The sequence below is a fragment of the Vulpes vulpes genome, chromosome 1 (assembly GCF_048418805.1).
Source record: "Vulpes vulpes isolate BD-2025 chromosome 1, VulVul3, whole genome shotgun sequence".
In the NCBI taxonomy this organism is placed as follows: domain Eukaryota; kingdom Metazoa; phylum Chordata; class Mammalia; order Carnivora; family Canidae; genus Vulpes; species Vulpes vulpes.
In genome coordinates this window covers 23,141,054-23,165,367 of record NC_132780.1, presented here as the reverse complement: position 1 = coordinate 23,165,367, position 24,314 = coordinate 23,141,054, and the positions used below count along the sequence as shown (strand labels likewise).

The window sequence follows — 24,314 nt, the reverse complement described above, 5'->3', positions numbered from 1 at the left end:
AGAAATGAGGTGCTGAATAGAAGGAGGAGTAGAGAGGAGAGTGGTATTAGCAAGAACCTAGTGTGAAGAGCAACACAGTAGGGACAGATTGTGACTTCCTTTCCCAACTCTTTCCCTTTGGCTATCATGGGCTTCTTCTTTCATCAAAAATAGAAAATTATATTGTATGGCTGCATTGGTACAAATATTAATATAATCCAGATGGTATTATATTCATTTTTCACTTCTACCATTTTTGTGGACCCTTAAAGTTATCTTGGGCCCTGGATACTGTGCTTTCTGTGCCTGATAGAGAAATCAGGAATTGAAAGAAGATCAGAGGCCACACACACCAATGAGCTAGAACCTGACGAAGCTGAGGGGCAGGGCTCAGATCAGGTATGGACTTGTAAACTGAGTGAAGGATTTTATTCTTAAACCAACAGGGATGCCTGGGTGGCTCAACGGTTGAGCATCTGCCTTTGGCTTGAGGCGTGATCTCGATTCCCAGTATCAAGTCCCACATTGAGCTCCTTGCATATAGCCTGCTTCCTCCCCTCTGTCTGTGTCTCTGCCTCTCTTTCTGTGTCTCTCATGAATAAATAAATAAATAAAATCGTTAAAAAAAAAAAAAAGAACCAACAGCGGAAAAGGTGCCAAGGATAGAGACTTGGTTAGTTGCTGCCCAAATTCCCCCACAAGGAGGGGTCTGCTGTTAGCCGTGAGCTCCTTCAGGAGCAAGTAAGGCCATGGTCCAAAGGCCTGAATGTTTGCACTTAACACGACACTCCTTTAATCAGCAGTCTCTGCCCTGGAGCTTATTGTTGGCAGCTCTATGATCTGACAGTGCCTTCTGCCCTGTCCTGCTTCCTCCCTCTTTTATCCTTTTTCTCTTTTACCAGTGTTATTCCACAATAAACCATTGGAGGCAGGTAGAATAAGGAAGTGTTGGGAAATGGCAGGAGGAACAAAAATGGGGAAACTGAGTTTGATGACTCACAGAGTTTTTGGTGATTAAGCAACCTCTTGATACCCCTGTGGTTTCTCAGGGCCACAAGAATCCTGTTGCTGCACAAGCTCACAGCATGCATACACACCAAGACCCATTTAATTTGCAAATGAGGGATCCCTGGGTGGTGCAGCAGTTTGGCGCCTGCCTTTGGCCCAGGGCCAGATCCTGGAGACCCAGGATCGAATCCCACGTCGGGCTCCTGGTGCATGGAGCCTGCTTCTCCTTCTGCCTATGTCTTTGCCTCTTTCTCTCTCTCTCTCTGTGTGACTATCATAAATTTAAAAAATTTAAAAAAAAATTGCAAATGACCGAGAATGACCCCTCCACTGGGGGCGCTTGAGGACTCCTAGTAGATCTTGAATATCTATGGCGAGTCCCAAGAGAAAAATCAGACTGCGCCTGTGCATAGTCTAGCATGGAGCGTGTATAGCCATACAGACTTTTTAGAGGTCCCGCTTATTCCCAGAACTCTACATGAATTTTCCACCCCCTTAATAAAACTGCTTATAAAGATCAGATCCCCACATGTACCTAGCGACTCAGATCCTGTATCTGTGACTGCACTCCTCCCGCCCCTTCAGGTGTGTAATTTTGCTTTGCAATAAAGCCACTTCTCTACTTCAGCAGACTCATCCTTGAATTTGTTCTATGCTAAAATCAAGAACCTGCGGGGATCCCTAGATGGTTCAGCGGTTTAGCGCCTGCCTTCGGCCCAGGGCGTGATCATGGAGTCCCGGGATTGAGTCCCACATCGGGCTCCCTGCGTGGAGCTTGCTTCTCTCTCTGCCTGTGTCTCTGTTTCCTTCTCTCTGTGTGTCTCTCATGAATAAATAAATAAAGTCTTAACAAAAAACAACAACAAAAAAAAGAACCCGCCACTGGCTGGTGGTTAAAGTCTGAGGCGTTGCAACTCCCCTAGTCTCTGGTATCATTTTTGCACTTTTATCTCTGTCTCAGTGTATGATCCTGAACTGCACCACCTTGAAAAGCAAAACAAAAAAGTGTTAAAGGAGGCAGAGGAGCTTCCACGTTAAAGTTCAGACACATCTGTGAGATCAATGGACTCCAGCATAAAAATGAATAAACAATATTAAGTGACTAGTCCCCCCCCCAAAACTGGGTATTAATGAATCGACATGCAAGAAATGTGCATTATTAAGGACATGCAAGTTAAATCAATGATGCGCTGCAATTTCTAGATTGGATATTGTGTACACAGAATTCTTAGAACTTTATACCATGATTAGTTTAGTTTGTATGGCAAAGGATGGGATTTTGAAGATGTAATTAAGGTTACAAATTTGTTGATTTAAGCTAATCAAAAGGGAGGTTAATTTGAATCAGCTGGACTTGGTCAGTCTGATTTTTTTTTAAGGTTTTTGTTTATTTGACAGAGAAAGAGCACAAACAGGGGAAGCAGCAAGCATAGGGAGAAGCAGGCTACCTGCTAACCAGGGAGAAATCCTAGGGTCATGGGATCTGACCTCAGCCTAAGACAAATGTTTGGGCAGCCCGGTGGCTCAGCGGTTTAGCGCTGCCTTCGGCCCAGGGCATGATCCTGGAGGCCCAAGATCGAGTCCTACGTCAGGTTCCCTGAATGGAGCCTGCTTCTCCCTCTGCCTGTGTCTCTGTCTCTCTCTCTCTGTGTCTCTCATGAATAAATAAATAAAATCTTTATTAAAACAAAAAAGGGCCGATGCTTAACCAACTGAGCCACCCATGCGCCCCAGTCTGAAGTCTTGAAAAGAGTGTTTAAGACTCTGTTGCTAGCTTGGAAGAGGCAAGCTGCTCTGAGCTCTACAGCTACAAGGAAATGTATTCAGTCACAATCTGAATGAGCTTGGGGGACGCCCGGGCGGCTCAGCTGTTGAGCGTCCTTCCTTTGACTCAGGACATGATCCTGGAGTTCTGGGATCAAGTCCTGCATCAGGCTCCTGCATGGAACGTGCTTCTCCTCCCTCTGCCTATGTCTCTGCCTCTATCTGTATCTCTCATGAATAAATAAATAAAATCTTAAACAAATGAATAAGCTTGGAAGTATACTCTTACCCCATTTGTGGATGAGAATGCAACGCACTGAAGACAGAGGACCCAGTTTAGCCATGCCAGACTCCTGAACTCATAGGAACTACGAGATAATAAATGCATGTTGTTTTACGGTGTTAAATTTATGGTAGATTATTACATAGCAAGAGAAACAATAGAGGCATGAAAGGGACTATGGGAACAAGTTACAGGTAAAAAACATTGTGTATCTGGAGCACTTTGTTGTTACATGGCTTTTCTCCTACAGAGCAGAACCAGGATATGGCCCACCCCATATACAAGCCAGACTTAAAACATAAGACCCTGGGAATGCCTGGATGGATCAGCGGTTGAGTTCACACCCTTTGGCTCAGGGTGTGAATCCAGTCCTGGGGTCGAGTCCCACATCGGGCTCCCTGTGAGAAGCCTGCTTCTCCCTCTGTCTGTGTCTCTGCCTCTCTCTCTGTGTATCTCATGAATAAATAAATAAGCTCTTAAAAAAAAAAAAAAAAAAAAAAAAAAAAAACAGAAGACCCTGGCTCCCAAAAGCACCAATGAGTTGCCTGTGTTAACTACCAATATTGATCAATCAGGATGAGGTATTTTTTTTTTACCCCTTTCTGTCCTTAGTATATTGGACCTGAGTGGGAACCTTAGCGGGTGGAACTTTATATAAGCAGGGCCTCTCCATGGTTAGGAGGCGTGAGTTTATTCTTTTTAAGGTTTTATTAATTTATTCATGAGAGAGAGAGGCAGAGACATAGGCAGGGGGAGAAGCAGGCTCCATGCAGGGATCCCGACATGGGACTCGGTCCCGGGTCTCCAGGGTCATGCCCTGGGCCAAAGGCGGCACGTAAAACCACTGAGCCACACAGGCTGCCCGAGGAGTGATTTTAATTCTTGCGTGTTAGTACTGTCTTTCCTCAGCTTGAGCTGTCACCCCCAATATAGCTTTGCCTTTACATTTGATTTGTGGTCCTGCCTCATTCTATTGTTGGTCCCAAGAATCTGACTCTGGAAACATCTGGTGGCGAGTGTACGTGGGAGAAGTATGAAGGGAGATTTCATAATAATATAAAATTACTTAAAATGTTCATATCATTCTGGCATCTAGGAATTCCGTTTCTAGAAATTCTTCTTAAAAAGGCCTTAGTAATTAAACAATAGTGAATCTGCATTGAGGGTTTAGTGTGTTTAGAACACACAGGTACTAGCAATACAGTCCTCACAGATCTCTCTAATTACTCCGATTTTCAAATGAGGAAGGTGAGTTTTATTTTTTTTAAAGATTTATTTATTCATGAGAGACACACAGAGAGAGAGGCAGAGACATAGGCAGAGGGAGAAGCAGGCTCCTCGCAGGGAGCCCGATGTGGGACTCGATTCTGGATCCCGGGATCACGCCCTGATCCGAAGGTCAATGCTCAACCGCTGAGCCACCCAGGTGTCCCTAAAGGTAAGTTTTGGAGAGTTTAGAGAGTTGAGGTCTTTTTACATCACTTATGAAGCTAGAAAGCATCTGTGTTAACCTGAGGCACAGGCTGTGCCTTTTTGAAACCACTCTTAATCCCATTCGATTATTATCAAAATAAACCCAATGGTGTATATGTGTATAGTGATAAAACACCTGTTGTTAAACGTTTATTGTCTAATTTAGGGGCAGGGTTAGGTGTGTGCTCCCACAATCTTGCTAAGTTTTCTAAATAATTGAAAATGTTCTAAATAGGATGTTGAGGAAAAGTAAATCCAATAAATGCAGTATTTTCTAAGGTTCACATATCTTTGGCTGAGGGAGTTACCCCTCATTCGTTTCTAGACAAATTGTCTAAGCCATTGACTTTTCCTTGTATTAAAGAAAATATTCTGGTAAGAACACCTAGGGTGGCCAAAAGTAAACTTCAGTCACCAGATAAAGGTCCCTACTGCCCCTACAGGCTGGCTCAGAGCTCCGCGTATAGCCGTTGAGGATGAATCCGGTAGGAACTGCGGGGCTCGGTGCTTGAGACTGAATTCCGCAGGTGATTTTTCTTTTCACCTGCCGCGGTCACTTCAGAGCCCTGCGATCTGAATCCTTGACATCCAGGATCTGCTGTCGTCTCCCTTTCTCGCCAGGAGAGGGCGCCGCCGCCACAGCTAACGCGACTTGTAGAAGAAGGTGGTGCGCCGCCTCGCGCGACTTTCTGGGAGTTGTAGGCCGCTGGGAGAACACGCATGCGTGCTGGAGACCCGGAAGCGGGTACGCTGGCGCGGGAAGGGTGGGCGGTTGCCTTTCGAATGGGGGTGACGGAGAACCCAGCGTTAACTTTGCTGCTGCTGATGAGGCAGCGTGATTAGCAGTCGGGCAGAATCGGCGGCGGGGCAGCCGGGAGGACCCGGAGCGGGGTCGCAGGCGGCTCCAGTGGGGGCAGGTATCTGCTGCTGGCCATCACTGGGGATGGTCCCCCAGATCCACTGTACGGGCAGGGGCCTTTCTCCTCGTCCAACCCCATCTCCCAGCAAGACCTCCATCCTCTGGAGGAGGAGACCCACTGGTGGCAGACACCCTCTGGTCCCTGGATATCTGTCCATCTTTCTTCCTACACATACTGCACTACCCTCCCAAAGGGATAACTCAGATAGCTCAGGTCCCGAGAGTCCCGGGGATCCATTGACCTTGACGCTAAAGGACAAGTTCTGAGCCCCGCCCCACTCCCAAAGTACTGTGGTGAGTAGGGAGGGACTGGATTCGCAAAGGAAAAGGCAGATTCCAGTGCACCGCACCTATGAAATCCTGCCCTAACCACAAAGGAGGCTTTTTTCCCCCTTTTTTTAAAATTTAAAACCAATTAACATATGGTGTGTTATTAGTTTCAGTGTATTATTTCTTTCTTCAGGTAGAGTTTAGGGATTAGGAAGTGATTACGGTTTTTTTTTTAATTTTTATTTTAAAGGAACCCTGGTTAGGACAGGTTTTGGTATTTTCCTTTTATGAGCCATTTGAAACAGCTACTTGTTTTTCTTCCTACACATTCTGACTTGATACATATTTTTAGTTTTCCCAATTTTTATTTTCTTTTAAATTTTTATTTATTTATGATAGTCACACAGAGAGAGAGGCAGAGGGAGAAGCAGGCTCCATGCACCGGGAGCCCGACGCGGGATTGGATCCCGGGTCTCCAGGATCGCGCCCTGGGCCAAAGGCAGGCGCCAAACCGCTGCGCCACCCAGGGATCCCAGTGATTACGGTTTTTTCAGACTGATTCTTCTCTCTGGAAGAAAACCTATGTCCTCTGGGGTCCCTGGCCTGGCTTCTGGGAGGCCTTTTCTCCATTCTGGAAGAGGGCATCACAAATATAAAATCAAAAAATAAAATATTGTGCAGCCCGGGTGGCTCAGCGGTTTAGCGCCGCCTTCCGCCCAGGGCCTGATCCTGGAGACCCAGGATCAAGTCCCATGTCTGGCTCCCTGTATGGAGCCTGCTTCTCCCTCTGCCTGTGTCTCGGCCCCCAGCCCCTCCTACCCCGCCCCCCGTCTCTCATGAATAAATAAAATCTTTAAAAAAATAAAAAATAAAATATTAACAGCGCTCCCAGATGCTCCCTTTCTGATTCATTCCAAGTCAATATTAGCTCTCCTCCGAAGGTTCACAAACACTATCCTGATTTCTGTTGCGGTGGATTCCTTTGGCCAGTTTTTGAACTTTGCATAAATGGAGTTCTGAAGTATGCTTTTTTGCCTTTTGCTCAATACTATTTATAAAATTTATCCTTTTTTTGTATGTAAGTAGTGGTTTGTTTGGTCCAGTATTACACTGTATGAAAATGCCAAATTCTGTTCATTTTACTGTTGGTAGATTATTTTGGTTGATGATGTTTTAGGACTTTCATGAATATTAGTGATATGGACATTCTGGTATGTAGCTTTGGTTGCATATCAAGTAGACTCAAACACCATAGCAGAGTTTAAAACTGAGCTGACACTGGCAGGGGTGACTGGGTAGCTCAGTTGGTTAAGCCTCCCAATTTTGGCTCAGGTCATGATCTCAGAGTCCTGGGCTAAGAGTCCCAGGGTGGCCTTCCTGCTCCCTCTGTCACCACCACTCCACTCCTGCTCTCCCTGTCTCTCTCTTTCTCTCTCTCTCAAAACAACAACAACAACCCACCCTGAACTGACATTGGAACCACCATCCACAAAAAGTGAGGCAGAACTTACAGTCTAAACCTAGTTGGAGGGGGATCCCTGGGTGGCGCAGCGGTTTGGCGCCTGCCTTTGGCCCAGGGCGCGATCCTGGAGACCCAGGATCGAATCCCACATCAGGCTCCCGGTGCATGGAGCCTGCTTCTCCTTCTGCCTATGTCTCTGCCTCTCTCTCTCTCTCTCTGTGACTATCATAATTAAATTTAAAAAAAATTTTAAAAAAATAAAATAAAATAAAAAATAAACCTAGCTGGAGGGCAGCCCGGGTGGCTCAGCGGTTTAGCGCCTGCCTTCGGCCCATGATGTGATCCTGGGAACACGGGATCGGTCTTGGTCCTGCCTCGGGCTACCTGCATGGGGCCTGCTTCTCCCTCTGCCTGTGTCTCTGCCTCTCTCTGTGTGTGTCTCTCATGAATGAATAAAATCTTTAAAAAATAAAAAAAAAAGCCTATCTGGGTTTATCACTGATAAAACAAAAATGCAACATTTTCCAACTGATTTTAAGAAATCCCAGAGTCCCATAATGTAATATTCAAAATTCCCAGGGCACAATCCAAATTATTTGCTATAAAGAGAACCAGGCAAATATGAACAATGATCAACACTTAAAGGAAAGGACCTGGATATAGCAATTACCAAAGACTTTATTTTTATTTTTTTAAGATTTTACTTATTTATTCATGAGAGACACAGAGAGAGAGAGCGACAGAGACATAGGCAGAGGGAGAAGCAGGCTCCATGCAGGGAGTCCAATGTGGGACTCAATTCCAGGACTCCAGGAACACGACCTAGGCATGAAGGCAGGCAACAAACTGCTGAGCCACCCAGGTGTCCCTACCAAAGACTTTAAAGCAGCTACTCTAACTCTGCTCCATGAGGTAGAGGTAAACAAATGAAATGGAAAGATAGACTTTTCAGTAGGGAATTTTTTTTTAATTTTTTTTTTTAATTTATGATAGTCACAGAGAGATAGAGAGAGGCAGAGACACAGGCAGAGGGAGAAGCAGGCTCCATGCACCGGGAGCCCGACGTGGGATTCGATCCCGGGTCTCCAGGATCGCACCCTGGGCCAAAGGCAGGCGCCAAACCGCTGCGCCACCCAGGGATCCCTCAGTAGGGAATTAAAACTGGAAGTTGAAATTAGACCATATGCAAATTTTGGAACTGAAAAATACCTAAAATAAAGAATTCACCAAATGGATGAGCTCAGGAGCAGAATAAAATAAGAGAAAATAATTAGTAACATTGAAGATCAGGTTGAAGAATAGGCAGAATGAAACGGTCAAAAATAATGAAAACAGCCTCAGTGACCTATAAGACAATATCAAAATGTCTAAAGTTGTGTCATTAAAGCATCAGGAGAAAGATTGGCTAAGAAAAAAATACTTGAAGAAATAATGGCTGCAAACTCCCCAAATTTGGTAAAAGGCACATATTTGCAAAATTAGAAAGTTCAAGTGATGAAGTTTTGGAATATAGGTGAGGTTTGGTGGGGTGAGGTCCGGAATCGATGACCAAGAAAGAATTCTTGAGGTGTCTTTGGTGCAAAATGGTGGTTTTATTAAAACATGGGGACAGGACCCGTGGGCAGGAAGAGCTGCTGCCCCAGGCCTGTAAGGGGTGGCTGATTATATACCTGGGAGTTGGGAGGGGTTTGAGAATAGTTGGAAGTTTTCTGGAGGAACATCACACAAACCCCATAATGGAGGGTTGGGGAAGGAGGGTGCAGAATGTCAGTTTGTGTTTTGTCCTAGCTAGCCTTCTGCACCCCATTAGAACCACTAAAAAAACGCAAAGATGTATAGCTAAAATGCCAATAGATAAATAAGATGCAATGCTACAGAATATTCAAATAATCCAGAGAAGGCAGGAAAGGGGAAACAAAGGAACAAATCATGGAAGAGAAAAAAAAAAAAACAAAAACAAATCATGGAAGAGACCAACAGAAAACAAATAGTAATATTGTAGGCCTTAAATTCAACCTTATCAATAATTACATTAAAAGTGAATGATGTAGGGGTGCCTGGCTGGCTGTCTATAGAGCATGTGACTCTTGATCTCAGTGATGAGGGAACAGAGGACTCGCTGAGGGACAAAGCACATTGACAAGTCCTTGAAACAGGGAGAGTGACATTCCTCTACAGACTCAACTACCTCAAAGTTCATACTTTGCTGAGGGCAGAAGGCAATCTTAGCACAACCCCCAGGATCCTGTCAGTCTACTTTAACTTATAAAAATTCCTTTAGAAATTTCCTTTATCTCAAAAAAAAAAAAAAAAAGAAAGAATTTTCCTTTATCTCTAAACCTCCAAGATACGTGTTGGCAGTCATCCTCCAAGCACAATGGCCCACTGATATACATCTGAAGGGTCTCATGACTCAGGTTTTATTAGATGGTAATAAGTGACCTTTTCCCAACAATAGCCAGCCCCCTCAAGGTCCTGGAAACCTTGCTTCCAAAATTCCTTAGAAAGTACACTATCCTCAAACCCCTCCTAACTCCCAGGTGTATAATCAGCCACCCCTCACAGGTCCAGGGCAGCGGCTCTTCCTGCCCATGGGTCCTGTTCCCGGGCTTTAATACAGCCACCGTTTTGCACCAAAGACGTCTCAAGAATTCTTTCTTGGTCATCCGCTCTAGACCTCACCGATATTCCAAAACTTAATCAGACATTACATAAAGATATGAAATTTATGAAGAAGATATAACTATCCTAAATATGTATGCACCTGACAATAGAACTCCAAAATAAATGAAGCAAAAACTAGTAGAATTTAAAGAAAACTAGATCCATAATTATAGTTGGAGACTTTAATACTCTCTTCTCTGGCAGCCCCGGTGGCACAGCGGTTTAGTGCTGCCTGCAGCCCAGGGTTTGATCCTGGGGACCCTGGATCAAGTCCCACGTTGGGCTCCCTGCGTGGAGCCTGCTTCTCCCTCTGCCTGTGCCTGTGCCTCTCTCTGCGTGTCTCTATGAATAAACAAATAAAATAATAAAAAAAAAATACTCTTTTCTCTGTAGTTAATAGAATAAGTAGTTGGAGATTGATAAGGGTATAGAGGACTCAAACAACACTGCCCACAAACTTCACCTTTCTCTCTGTGTCTCTCATGAATAAATAAATCTTTAAAAAACACAATATAGTCAAGAAAGATTTATTATTTTTAAAAATATTATATTTATTTATTCATGAGAGAGAGAGAGAGAGAGAGAGAGGCAGAGACATAGACAGAGGGAGAAGCAAGCCCGATGTAGGACTCAATGCTGGGACTCCAGGATCATGCCCTGGGCTAAAGGTAGATGCTTAACCTCTGAGCCACCCAGTTATCCCAAGAAAGAATTATTAAGATGTTTTCTGGTGCAACTTAGTAAGTTTGTTTAAGTAGCACAGGGACAGGATTTGTGGGAAGATCTGTACTTTTGCTGTGTGAAGCTTGGTTATATGCATAGTGATCAAGAGGGAGGGGATGTGCATTCAATATTAGATCATAAATGTCTTCTTTTAATTTCTGCTCATAAACTACTTTTGCAAGGTTTCTCAATGCTTATCAATCAGTTCAGTATTAACTATTGGTGTGATGTACAGGCAGTCACGAGACTATTTAGGAATGTAGCAACCAGCACTTATTTGATCCTTATTGGAACTATGCAGGCTATAGGTCAACATTTTTCTGCTTCCATCCCTCATCAGGACTAGAGTTTTGGTCTAAAGGTGAACATTTTTCTGCTTCCATCCCTCATCAGGACTAGAGTTTTTTTTTTTTCTAAATTTTTATTTTAGAAGTAATTTTAATCTTACAAATGTTAATAAACAAAATTCAACCAAGTAGATTTGAACTCTGATTAACTTTATTAAAGGATCCATAAAATGGGCAGCATCCCATCTAATAAGTAGAGAGGAGCTCCAGAAAAAAGGATTATTGCAGGTGAGGTCACCTTCATTTGGGATCAAAGGGGTCTTACTATATCTTACTAGGTGGATTCCCCTTCCTCTGAGGGATGAAGAGGGCCCAAGTGACAGATTACCTTTTTGGTACTGACCAGAAAATTCCTGACAACAGGTTAGGACTACATGTCTGAGGGAGACAGAGAGTGCAGTTAATTTAGGTATTAAGTCCCGGTTTGGTGATGTGGCCTGAGTAATACAATTTTTGGCCTGTGGTTTTCTTTTTCTTTTTAAAAAGATTTTATTGTTAAGTAGTCTCTATACACAGCGGGGCTCAAACTCACAAACTCGAGATCAAGAGTTACATCCTCCATCCACTGAGCCAGCCTGGCACCCCTATGGTTTTCTTAACATAGAAAAGCTGGAAAAATAATAGACATCTGTAGACCTTTCACCAGTTTCCACTAATGTTACCATTTTAGGTAACCATGATATAGTTACCAAAACAAGGAAATTACCAGGGTGCTTGGATGGCTTTAGTCAGAAAATCATGCAACTCTTGATCTTGGGGTTTTGAGTTCTAGCCCCAAGTTGGGTGTAGAGATTACTTAAAAAAAAAAAAAAAAAAAAACTAGGAAACTACCATTGGTTCACTGTTAACGACTGAAGTACAGACTTTACTTGAATTATTGTTTCCAAATGTCCAGTTTTGTTTCAAGATCCCACATTGCATTTATTTGTGGTGTCTCAGTCTTCTCTAATGTGTGACAATTCCTTAGTCTTTCCTTGTCTTTCATGACTTTGACACTTTAGCAGGATACTGGTCAGTTATTTTCTATAATGTTTGTCTGTTTCCCATGATTAGATTGAGATGGTGCATTTTTGACAAGAATTCCAGAAAAGTGATGGTGAGGATGGTGCCTGCTAGGTTTCTCCACTATCAAGCTACTGTTTTCCCCTTTATAATTAAAAAACATATTTGAGACATTCTTTGAGAATCATCTCATCATCCCTTCCCAGGCTCTGCTGGAGGATCCCAACCTAGTAACCTGGGCCTTAAACGCTGCCTGGTCTACTTTGGGGGTCACATCATCTTCCCCAAAGTTAATGATGGATGATGGAGGTATGAGTATTATTGTTATTGGAATCATTTTATACACATACATACATAAAATTGACAAGTATTTCTTTTCAGAGCGTGTTTCCTAACTGCTTATTACTGATTTTTACGTTTTCCATAATGGATTCACTGATTTTTACTAATAATCTATCTAAAATCCTTACTTAGCTGTCCTTTTTTTTTTTTTTTTTTTTTTTAAGATTAAGAGAGAGAGAGAGAGACAGAGAGAGAGAGAGAGGCTCCACACAGGGAGCCCTATGCGGGACTCGATCCTGGGACTCCAGTATCACGTCCCTGGCCCAAGTCAGGCGCTACGCCGCTGAGCCACCTAGGGATCCCCTAGCTGTCCTATTAATTCAAAATTGTGTAGCTTGTTTCAACTAAGTAATTATATTGTCAACGAATAACGAGGTGTAAATATCTTAAATTTTACGTATTTTTCACAGAAATAATAAATTATGGTATAGAATAATACCATATTTATTTATACCATAAATACATTTATACCATAATACCATATTTAAAATAATTCTAAAGCTATTTAAAATAATTCAATATGGTATAAATAAAAATGAGGCTGTACAATGATGGCGTCGGATTAAAACCAAAGGAGAAAAATTCCTCGTGAGTCCGTATTGATATCAATAAATAATTGGGTGGATAAAGGGGGAATAGAGACAGCTCTTCCGGGCAACGTCCTCCGTCGACCCGCGCAGGTGACGTCAAGGCAAAGTGAGGTGTGGACGCAGGACGTGGACGTCTGAGGCTGGAACCCGCTCCAACCCCCGCCCAGACAGAGGGGCTACACCGCCGCTCAGCCCCAAAAGTCGGGGAACGTCGGACCTGCCTGCACGGTCCGCGGCGGGGCGGAGCCCACAGGGACGCACACATCCGGGGCCCGGCGCGCGCGCACGCGCACCCGCTGCAAATGGCCGCCGCCTCTAGTCTAATCGCCTGCCCGCGAGAGGTGAGTGCCGCCGTGTCCTACGGACCCTGGAGCCTCAGTTTCCCTCAGGACGGTGATGTGTGTGTGTAGATGGGTATGTGGAGCGCGGAAGGGGTCAGCCGGATGATGGTGCGGCGTGGACGGTGCGTCCGCGGGCGGATTTCATGAGAGGAGTGGGCGCGTCCGGCTCTCAGGGGCGCGGGTCGGCCCGGGGCACAGCTGCCTTAGCGACCCAGGACGTAGCACCCCCCTTGGACATAGACGCTCCCCGCGAGTGAGGAAGCCTCAGCTCCGTCCTTCGCGCCGCTTGGGGGTTCCGCGCTCGTGTCCGGCTGGTCGTTCCACTGGGACTATTTTGCTCCGGTCTTCTAGGTCCCCGGCCCTGCCGCTGGGGCGAATTCCGGGTCCACCGCTATTCTGCCGAATAGTAATGGACCGCTGTCGGTGGGTCTCAGACTAGAGTGGCCGCGTGGCGCCGGGAAACTGCCATTTCCCACAGGTGGTAAGACCCCGCAGGTGGCAGATCCCTCGTTCTTCCCTCCACCTGCTAGCTGTAAAATCAGCTATTTTCCCACCTGTTTTTTTAGTGGCCGTTTCATTTTCCTGGTATAGTGGTTCTTTTTTTTTCAACTCCTCTCCTGCTAATAGTTTATGGAAAAAGTTCTCGTACATCTAGGGGAGGCAATACTTGTGCGACCTTAAGTCTGCCCGCTAACATTTGCTATACATGCTGCCTCATATATTTTCCTTCATCCTTTCAACCATACGTTAATCTTTTGGGGGGAACATTTAAGGAAGTTCCAGGTATTACGAAGCTCCCCCCTCAAACATCTCATTATTGCCCTTTGAAAAAAAATTTTTAAAGATTTTATTTATTCATGAGAGACAGAGGCAGAGACCTAGGCAGAGGGAGAAGCAGGGCTGCGCATGGAGCCTGATGCGGTACTCCATCCCAGGACCGCAGGACCCCGCCCTGAATCAAAGGCAGAGGCTAAACCGCTGAGCCACCCAGGCGTCCTGCTTTTTGAAATTTTTGAGGCAAAATTGACACAGTGAAATGGGGAAATGCATAGATCTTCACTGTACCACTGGGAGAGTTTTTACAGGTACAACCCAATTCTTTATCAAAATTACCATCACCCCAGAAAAGTTTGTTATCCTTTGCCAATAAAAAAAAAGTTGGGGGGGGGTGTCTGGGTGGCTCAGTCCATTTAAGCCACCAATTCTTGATTTGGGCTCAGGTCATGATTTCAGGGTCCTGCTCATAGCAAGAAGAAAGCACCCAGGCTTTCTAGTTAGCTTGCCTACATGTGGAGCAGTAGGAGAAGGGGGAGGCTTGAAAACTAGTAGCAGTCATTCATCCAAATGGAGTCACACTTTATCACATTGGTAGTCAGGTGGGTGACTTTATTAGGACAGAGCTAAAGTTGGGAAACTATTTTTGTTAAAGAATGCATCACTTAAACAAGTAAACATTATCATAGGTGGTCCATAGAGATGGCAGGAACCATGTGGATGGGGTTGGACAACTGAGGTCTGGTGCCACTGATGTCAAACATCCAGGCATCCAGCTCAAGTGAGCCCTCTGCCAGGTGGTCCAAACTGGCGATAAAGCCCTTCAGAGGTCAGTGCCTGGGAATAGAATTCTATATAAGTTTGGCACATCCCTATAAAACTGTTAACTTCTTTTGTGAATTTTTAAGGTATCAGAAACATTCTAGGTGGTGTCTAAACTAGTGGTTCTGATCCCAGCCGACTCAACACTTTTTTTTTTTTTTTTTAAGATTTGTTTATTCATTTTAGAGAGAGCATGAGCAGGAGGGGCAAAGGGAAAGAGAATCTCAAGCAAACTCCATGCATTGAGCTCGGAGCCCCAAGTAGGGCTGGTCTCATGACCCTGAGATCATGACCTGAGTTGAAACTAAGAATCAGATAATTAACCCGCTGTGACACACAGGTGCCTCACCTCCTTAATTTTGTTTTTAAAACAGCTTTTTTGAGATACAATTCATATAGTATACAATTTATCCTTTAAGATATACAATTCATTGTTTTTTAGTATACTCCCTAGGTTGTGTATCTATCACTGCTATCAATTTAAAAATGTTTTCATCATCCCCCAAAACAAAATCTATACGCATTAGCAGTCACTCCTTATGTCTTTATCCCTCCAAGCCTTAGGCAATCATTAGTCTACTTTTTGTCTCTACGCATTTGCCTTCTAGATATTTCATATAAATGGCATATAAAATCCTTTTTGGGGGATTGTCTTTGACTTAGCATAATGTTTTCAAGGTTTGTTGTATAGTAGAGTAGCATCTATCAGTATCTAGCTCATTTTTATGGATGAGAAATGTTTCATTGTAAGGATATACCTCATTTTGTTTATCAGTTCATCAGTAGATGGACATTTGAGTTGCTTCCACTTTTTGTATATTATGAATAATGCTTCTGTAGACATTCATGTGTGGGGTGTTTTTTCTTTTTTTTTTTTTGTTTTTTTTTTTTTGATGGACCTATGTTTTCATTTCTCTTGGATAAATAACTCCCTAGGAGTAGAACCGACTATAGCCATCCTTCTGGATGTGAAGTGGTATCTCTTTCTTTTTTTTTTTTTTTTAAGATTGTATTTATTTATTCATAAGAGACACAGAGAGAGAGATAGAGAGGCAGAGTCATAGGCAGAGGGAGAACCAGGCTCCATGCAGGGAGCCCAATGTGGGACTCAATCCCAGGACTCCAGGATCATGCCCTGAGCTGAAGGCAGATGCTTAACCGCTGAGCCAGCCTGGCGTCCCATGAAGTGGTATCTCAATGCGGTATTGATAGGCATTTCCCTAGTAATTAATGGTGTTGTGCATCTTTTCATTGTGCTTATTTTTGTCCATTTGTATATCTTTTTTTGGAGAACTATCAATTCAGATCCTTTGCCCCTTTATTAAGTGAGTTACTGATCTTTTAAGTATTTTTTAAGGGTTTTATTTATTTGAAGAAAGAGCAGGAGCAGAGGGGAGAGGCAGAGGAAGAAGAGAAGCAGGTTCTCCACTGAGCAGGAAGCCCAATGGGGCTCTATCCCAGGGACCTGGAATCAGGACCTGAGCTAAATGCAGGCATTCAAACGACTGAACCACTCAGGCACCCCTTGATCTTTTTAAATTATTATTTTTTTTAAACTTATTTATTCATGAGAGACATATATATATAGAGAGAGGCAGAGACACAGGAGGAGGGAGAAGCAGGCTCCATGCTGGTAACCCGATGCGGGACTGGACCCCAGGACCACGCCCTGGGCCAAAGGCAGGCGCCAAACCACTGAGCCACCCAGGGATCCCCTATCTTTTTTAATTATTGAGTTGATTTATTTATTCTTGGTACTTGTACCTTAATCAGATATATGATTTGCAAGTATTTGATCCTATTCTGTGGAGTTTTCCATTTTTATTTATTTATTTATTTATTTATTTATTTATTTATTTAATTGTATTATCTTTTTAAAGATTTTATTTATTTATTCATAGACACAGAGAGAGAGGTAGAGACACAGGCAGAGGAAGAGAAGCAGGCTTCATGCAGGGAGCCCGATGCGGGACTCGATCCTAGGTCTCCAGGATCACACCCCAGGCTGCAGGCGGCGCCAAACCGCTGCACCACCAGGGCTGCCCTAATTTTTATTTTTTTAAAGATTTATTTATTCATGAAAGACACACAGAGGCAGAGACACAGGTAGAGGGAGAAGCAGGCTCCCCACAGGGAACCCGATGTGGGACTCCATCCCGAGATCATGACCTGAGCCAAAGGCAGACGCTCAATCTCTGAGCCGCCCAGGCATCCCACTGTGGAGTTTTTTAAAAGTTTTACTTATTTAAATAATGTCTACACCCCACATGGGGCTTGAACTCCTGATCCTGAGATTAAGAGTTGCATGCTTTTCCAACTGAGCCAGCCAGGAGCCTCTCTGAGGGTTGAGTTATTGTTTTTTCCTTTTTCACTTTCCTATTGAAATTCTTTGAAGCACAAATGTTTTAATTTTGATTAGTCAATTTTATCTACTTTTTTTTGGTCACTTGTACTTTTGTGTTGTACCCATTTGTGAAAATCTGTACTTGTTTTTCTTTTTTCTTTTTTTTTTAATTTTTATTTATTTATTTATGATAGTCACAGAGAGAGAGAGAGGCAGAGACATAGGCAGAGGGAGAAGCAGGCTCCATGCACCGGGAGCCCGATGTGGGATTCGATCCCGGGTCTCCAGGATCACGCCCTGGGCCAAAGGCAGGCGCCAAACCGCTGCGCCACCCAGGGATCCCACTTGTTTTTCTTTTAAGAATTTTATGATTTCAGAGATGCCGGGTGGCTCAGCGGTTTAGCGTTTGCCTTTGGCTCAGGGTGTGATCCTAGAGTTCCGGGATTGAGTCCCACATTGGGCTCCCTGCATGGAGCCTGCTTCTTACTCTGCCTATGTCTCTGCCTCTCTCTCTGTCTCTCATGAATAAATAAATAAAATCTATATATATATAAAAAAAGAATTTTATGATTTCAGCTTTCATATTTAGGCCTGTGATCTATTTTGAGTTAATTTTTGTGTAATGCTCACTTTTTGCAGTGTGTCTTTTGCCATCCTGGAGTAGCTATTAAAGGAATTTTAAGATAATGTTATATATCCATGTAATTTTAAAGTACTAAAGTCTTATGTGCATATAAAGAATCAATAAAAGTATTTATTTCTGGATTTAAATGCTTGGGTACAATGCCTTAGAAGATATAGGAAGCAGTCCAGTGCTGATGGTTTGAATTATAGGATAGTAAGAAGTTACTGTCTTCAGTGAAACTGAATGAGGTGAGGTATGGGTGGATGCTTTTGGAACAATGAGTGCTGGGGAAGTGGACACAGACCAGGTGTATTAAGTAGAAAGGAGAGAAAGTATTTTGGTGGAAGCAGGTTTTAAGTACTTATGCAGTAAGGCAACCCAGGCTGTTTAGATGAGCTGGGACATAGTCATAGGGAAAGGATCAGTCACCCCTTGTGATATGACCTGGAACAACATCAGGGCAATTTATTACAGAAAACAGTTCTTCAGATCTGACATCTCAGCCCATGCTGGGGTAACATGTAAAAATAGCCTTGGAGACCACCTTCTTAGATGGCCATGGGGAAGAGAAGGACAGACTGGGGAAAATTGGTAATACTGGGGCTTCAGACAAGTAGTATGGTGAACATCTGAGGACAGGGTCAGAAGAATAGTGGGGGAGAAATAGGGAACCCCCAAAATATGTGAATGGCATCAAGGTGAATTTTTTACAGCATAAATTTTGTATTGTACTTCTAAAAGTGGTAGTACATAAGTAAGAAGGAAGGAAATAATCTGAGATATTTTATTTTACTTATTTATTTTTTTAAAGGTTTTGTTTATGTATTTGAGAGAGCATGAGCATGGTGAGGGGCAGAGGGAGAAGCAGACTTCCTGCTGAGCAGGGAGCCTGATGCAGGGCTCAGTCCTGGGACTCCATCTAAGAACTCCAAGATCATGACCCAAGCCAAAGGCAGACACTTAACTAAGTGAGCCGACCAAGTGCCCCTTGTGTTTGTTTTTTTAAGTTTTATTTATGTATGTATTATTTTTAAGTTTTATTTATGTATGTATGTATTTATTTAAATACATATTTACATATATATTTAAGTAATCTCTACACCCAGTGTGGGGCTTAAAGTCACAAACCCAAAATCAAGCAAGAGTCATATGCTTTTCTGACTGAGCCAGCAAGTGCTGCAATCTGAGTTTTTTTTTTTTTTTTTAAGATTTTATTTATTTATTCACGAGAGACAGAGAGAGAGGCAGAGACACAGACAGAGGGAGAAGCAGGCTCCATGCAGGGAGCCCAACGTGGGTGGGACTTGATCCCAGGTCTCCAGGATCACACCCTGGGCCAAAGGCAGCACTAAACCACTGAGCCACCGGGGCTGCCATAATCTGAGATGTTTTTAAAACAACCTTAATTAATAAAATTCAATGTGATACCTTTGTTAAATTCCCTAATATTATTTCCCCCAAAGTCTCACTATGGCCCTCAGGCTCTCATTGACTGAAGATATAGTTGGAATGACCAGTTTTTGTGAAGGAGATGCAAAATAGGGAATGAATCCATAAATCCAGGGAAGTATCCTGATTTCTTTTTAGCTTTCTCTCCCTTTCTCTCTTTTTTTAAGATTTATTTATTTATTCATGAGAGACACAGAAAGAGAGAGAGAGAGGCAGAGACATAGGCAGAGGGAGAAGCAGTCTCCTTTCAGGGAGCCCAATGTGGGACTTGATCATGGATCCTGGGATCACACCCTGCGCCGAAGGCAGATGCTCAACCTCTGAGCCACCCAGGCATCCCTCTTTTTAGCTTTCTTCTAAATGAAGGCACCTTTTCCTTAATGTCTTGTAACACATAAAGTATTATTCTGTTCTGAGATACCCCAAGTAGTATGATGCAGGGACTTTGGTCCATGGGGTGGTCAAGCATCATGTGGTGGTCCTGAGCATGGAAGCAAATTTATATCCCCAGCACAGGCTCATCAGATGCCAGCATTCTCCGCTGCCTGCATCTTTGTGACAACCTAACACCTCCACAGATTTCCACATGCTCTGAGGAAGTACTACCAAGGTCAAGAGCTCTGGTTCAGGCTGGAAGAGACTTGTCCCCTTCTAGGGGACACATCTATGCTTAGCATCACTGGCATCATTCTTGAAGGTGTAAATTTACTTATTATAGGTTTATTGAGGTATAACTCATAATACCATACGATTCATTCAAAGTGGTTTTTAGGGGATCCCTGGGTGGCGCAGCGGTTTGGCGCCTGCCTTTGGCCCAGGGCGCGATCCTGGAGACCCGGGATCGAATCCCACATCGAGCTCCCGGTGCATGGAGCCTGCTTCTCCCTCTGCCTGTGTCTCTGCCTCTCTCTCTCTCTCTGTGACTATCATAAATAAAAATTAAAAAAAAAAAAGTGGTTTTTAGTATATTTACAAAGCTGTGTAACCATCATTACTGTGTAATTCCAAAATGTTTTCATTAGGCCAACAAGAAACCCCATACCCATTAGTAATCATTCCACCTTTTTTCCCAGTTGCTGGCAACCGCTAATTTCTGTCTGTATGGAATTGCCAGTTCTGGACATTTCATATAAGTGAGATCATATAATACGTAGTCTTTTGGGTGAGAGTTCTTCAACTGAGCACAATGTTTTTAAGGTTCATCTATGTTGTTGTAGGATGTATTAGTGATTCATTCCTTTTTGTGGCTGAAGAATATCTCATTGTGTGGATTTCTGCATTTTGTTTGTTTAGCTGTTCCTCAGTTGAAGGACATTTATCTGAATTTCCACTTTTTGTTTGTCATGAATAGTGCTACTGTGAACTTGTAATTCAAATACAAGTTTATGTGTGGACTTATGTTTGCATTTTTCTTGAATAGATATCTAGGAATAGAGTTGCTGGGTCATGTAACTCTATGCTTAACTTTTTGAATTTTTATTTTATTTTATTTATTCATGAGAGACCCCTAAGCTACCCAGGCGTCCCTATGTTTAACTTTTTAAAATTACTTTTTAAGGGATCCCTGAGTGGCTCAGCAGTTGAGCACCTGCCTTTGGCCCAGGGTGTGATCTTGGAGTCCCGGGATATCGAGTCCCACATCGGGCTCCCTGCATGGAGCCTGCTTCTCCCTCTACCTGTGTCTCTGGCCTCTCTCTCTCGTCTCTCATGAATAAATAAAATCTTTTTTAAAAAATTACTTTTTAATTACTTATTTTAGAGAAAGGGGTTGGAGAGAAGAGGAAGGAACTGGAAAGGGAGAGAATCCTAAGCAGATCCATGTGGAGCCAGATGAAGGGTTTGATCCCATGACCCTGAGATCATGACCTGAGCTGAAACCAAGAGTCACTTGCTCAACTGACTGAGCCAGCCAGACGCCCCATTATTGTCTTTTTTTTTTTTTTTTAATGTGGCCACACTCCTGGGTATGAAGTGGTATCTCACTATGGTTTTGATTAGCATTTCCCTAATGACAGTGAAGTTGAGTATCTTTTCATGTGCTTTTTGTCCATCTGTATCTTTTCTGTGGATAAATGTCTACTCACATCCGTTGCCTGTTTTTAAAATTTGGTTTGTTTTGTTAATTGAGTTGTAAGAGTTTTTTTTATATCTTCTACATATAAGTTCTTTATTAGATGTATGCTTTGTAAATATTTTCTCCCATTGGTGGGTTGTCATTTCACTTTCTTAGTGGTGTCTCTTATTGTAATAAAGAAAATGTCTATTATAAATTGACTAGATATTCCCTTTACTCCTCAAGGCCCATTCTCCATATCCCCGAGACAGTCATGATCACAGCTTTGGTAACTGTCTTGTTGGGGCATTACTTCCAGAATATTTCTGTGCCTAAAAAATTTCCCCAAGTGGTATTATATACACACACACACACACACACGTATGTGCCTGCCTGTCTCTCTGTGTCTCTCATGTATGTATACCTATATACACATATATACGTATATATATGTGTATGTGTGTATATATATGTATATATATATGTCTGACTCCTTTCTTTTTTTTTAAATTTTTTTATTTATTTATAGTCACAGAGAGAGAGAGAGAGGCAGAGACACGGCAGAGGGAGAAGCTGCAGGCTCCATGCACCGGGAGCCCGACGTGGGATTCGATCCCGGGTCTCCAGGATTGCGCCCTGGGCCAAAGGCAGGTGCCAAACCGCTGCGCCACCCAGGGATCCCTGACTCATTTCTTTTAAGTTCACACATACATCCTTCCCCTACAGACCTAAAGGAAGGTGCTCTCTATCTCTGATGTTCACAGTATAACCACAGGCCATCCAGGCCCCAGTGTACTCGAAAGGCCCAGTACAGGAAACATGCAGTGTGGTAGCAGGGCAGCCTCAGGAGGCCTTTTCTGTAGGTGAGGAACTCATAACATTCAGGACATCTTGGGACCTGGTCCTCCAGACCAACTAGCCCGACTCCACATCACTGTTGAATGCTGTGATGTAGCAGGCTTCTGGGATGTTGGTCTTGGCTTCAAAGTGAACAAATATGATGTTTTTGCATTGGGTATGATGTTTACCTTGATTCCTTGTGTCCCTGATTGTTAAGAATGTTCATCAAGAGTTGGAGCTTTCCTTTTTGAATTTATTGATAGAGTTAAAGGGGTCTACTACCTGAATCTGAGAGCATTTTGATCATGAGTCTGGATGAGATTTCCTCAAATTAACTTTCTTACTTTACTGAGATAGGATATAGGGGATTGTTTTCTATTTCTTTCTGAAAATATAGGGAGTTGAGTCAGTAAACATTCTAATGTTTCACAGTCCTTGCATTCTTAGGATAAATCCAATGTTGCCATTTTGGTAACTTTCTGTTTCTTAGTTAAATCCCTCTTTCATGACTGATATCACTAATGTGTGCCTTCTCTTTTTTGGATACTCTTGGCCAAAGTATGTCTATTTCATTAATCTTTTCCTTTTTTTTTTTTTAGTTGAAGTTCGATTTGCCAACATATAACACCCAGTGCTCATCCCATTAAGTGCCCTCCTAAGTGTCATTAATCTTTTCAAATAACAGACTTGGTTTTCTTTCTCTTCTTGGATGTTCTTTATTTTGTTTCTTTAATTCCTTCTATTACCTTTATTATCACTATCCTTCTACTTCCTGTTTATTTATTCCTTTGTTTTTTCCTTTAAGTCTTAAATGGAACTCAATAACCTTCAGTCTTTTTTTAACACCAGCATTAAAAGCCGGCGTTTTTGGAGGAACTGTTAGTCTCACCCCCATTTGCACATGTTCTGAGATCTACCATTTCCATTGTTCAGTTTGCTTCTTGGTGTTTTCTAATTTCTATTGATATTTCTCTTTGAGCTGTGAATTCCTGAGGGAAAAAGAAGGTTTTGTTTTCCAGATAAATAGAAGTTTGTTTTACTTAATGTTTTTCTGGTACTTGATTTTCTTTCTGCTACTGGTTCTTAACTTGACCACATTTTTAGTTAAGAGGCTATGGTCTGGTCTTGGTTGAACTTGTTCTTTGGCCTGGTTTATTCTGTTAGCAAATGTTCCACCAGCACTCAGAAAGCATTTTCTGGCTCTAATTATTGTTGAATGGTTCTTCATCCAACTGTAGGAACAGGCTAGCTAATTACATTCTCTCCTGCTTATCTCTATCAAGTTTCTCTGAATTTTCATTTCTGAAAGAAGTTCATTAAAACTTTTATATAGTTGAATTTGCTAGTTTTGATTAACATTCCTTGTTGACTTTGTTCTGTTCTGAGGCATGCTGTTAATATAGACATTTTTGCCATTGTTCTTTTGCCCTCTTACCATATTTGAAGTTTATCATTTGTTGGCAAAGAACCATAAAATATTGGGCTACCTTTTGTCTGTTCCAAACTTTTGCTTTCATCTTCTATGTCCTTTTGCTTTCGGTGTGTCTGTTGCATACACATTGTCTTAGTGCACTCTGAGACTGCATCTTTATCTGGCCCATCAATGCTATTTACATTTATTGTTTTTGATGACATCTTGTTTTGTACATTGTGTTTAATCTTTTCTTTTTCTCTGCTTTCCCCGTTACCACCTTCTGGTAACCTTCTGAATTAATCTGATTTTCTTTTCTTTATTATTTTCTTACTACAACAGGGTTGTTCTGCCTCAGCACTATTGACACTTGGGATTAGGCCATTCTGTGTTTTCAGAGACTGTCTTGTGTATTAAGTGTTTAGGGGATGCCTGGGTGGCTCCGAGGTTGGGCATCTGCCTTCGGCCCAGGGCGTGATCCTGGAGTCCCGCATCAGGCTCCCTGCACAGAGCCTGATTCTCTCTCTGCCTGTCTCTCTGTGTCTCTGTGTCTCTCATGAATAAATAAATAAATAAAATTTTTAAAAAAGAAAGGTGTTTAGTAGCATCCCTGGCTTCTACTTCCTAAATACCTGTAGCATCTGCCCCCCATTCATGACAACCAAAAGCATTTTCAGACTTTGTCATATGTCCTTTGGGGGTAACACTGATTGAAAACGACTGCACTGTGGGTTTGGAAGTTTTACATTATATTTATTCTTTTATTCTGACTTGAGTAGAACTAATGTGAATTATGAGCAATGGAAGGATATCAGGACACTTAATTTTG

The 24,314-nt window shown here is 42.7% G+C and overlaps 1 protein-coding gene across 2 annotated transcripts in view; it reads left to right on the top strand.

Moving 5' to 3' along the window:
* ZNF329 (zinc finger protein 329) overlaps nucleotides 1-24,314 on the top strand; it is a 68,551-nt gene that overhangs the window by 17,509 nt on the left and 26,728 nt on the right. Inside the window, exon 2 of one of the 2 annotated variants that reach the window (XM_025984440.2) lies at nucleotides 12,917-13,167. The gene's annotated coding sequence lies outside the window, so the exon portion shown is untranslated. Of the gene's footprint in view, nucleotides 1-12,916; nucleotides 13,168-24,314 lie in introns of those variants that run through there. The other variant, XR_012001920.1, reaches the window with a different exon arrangement.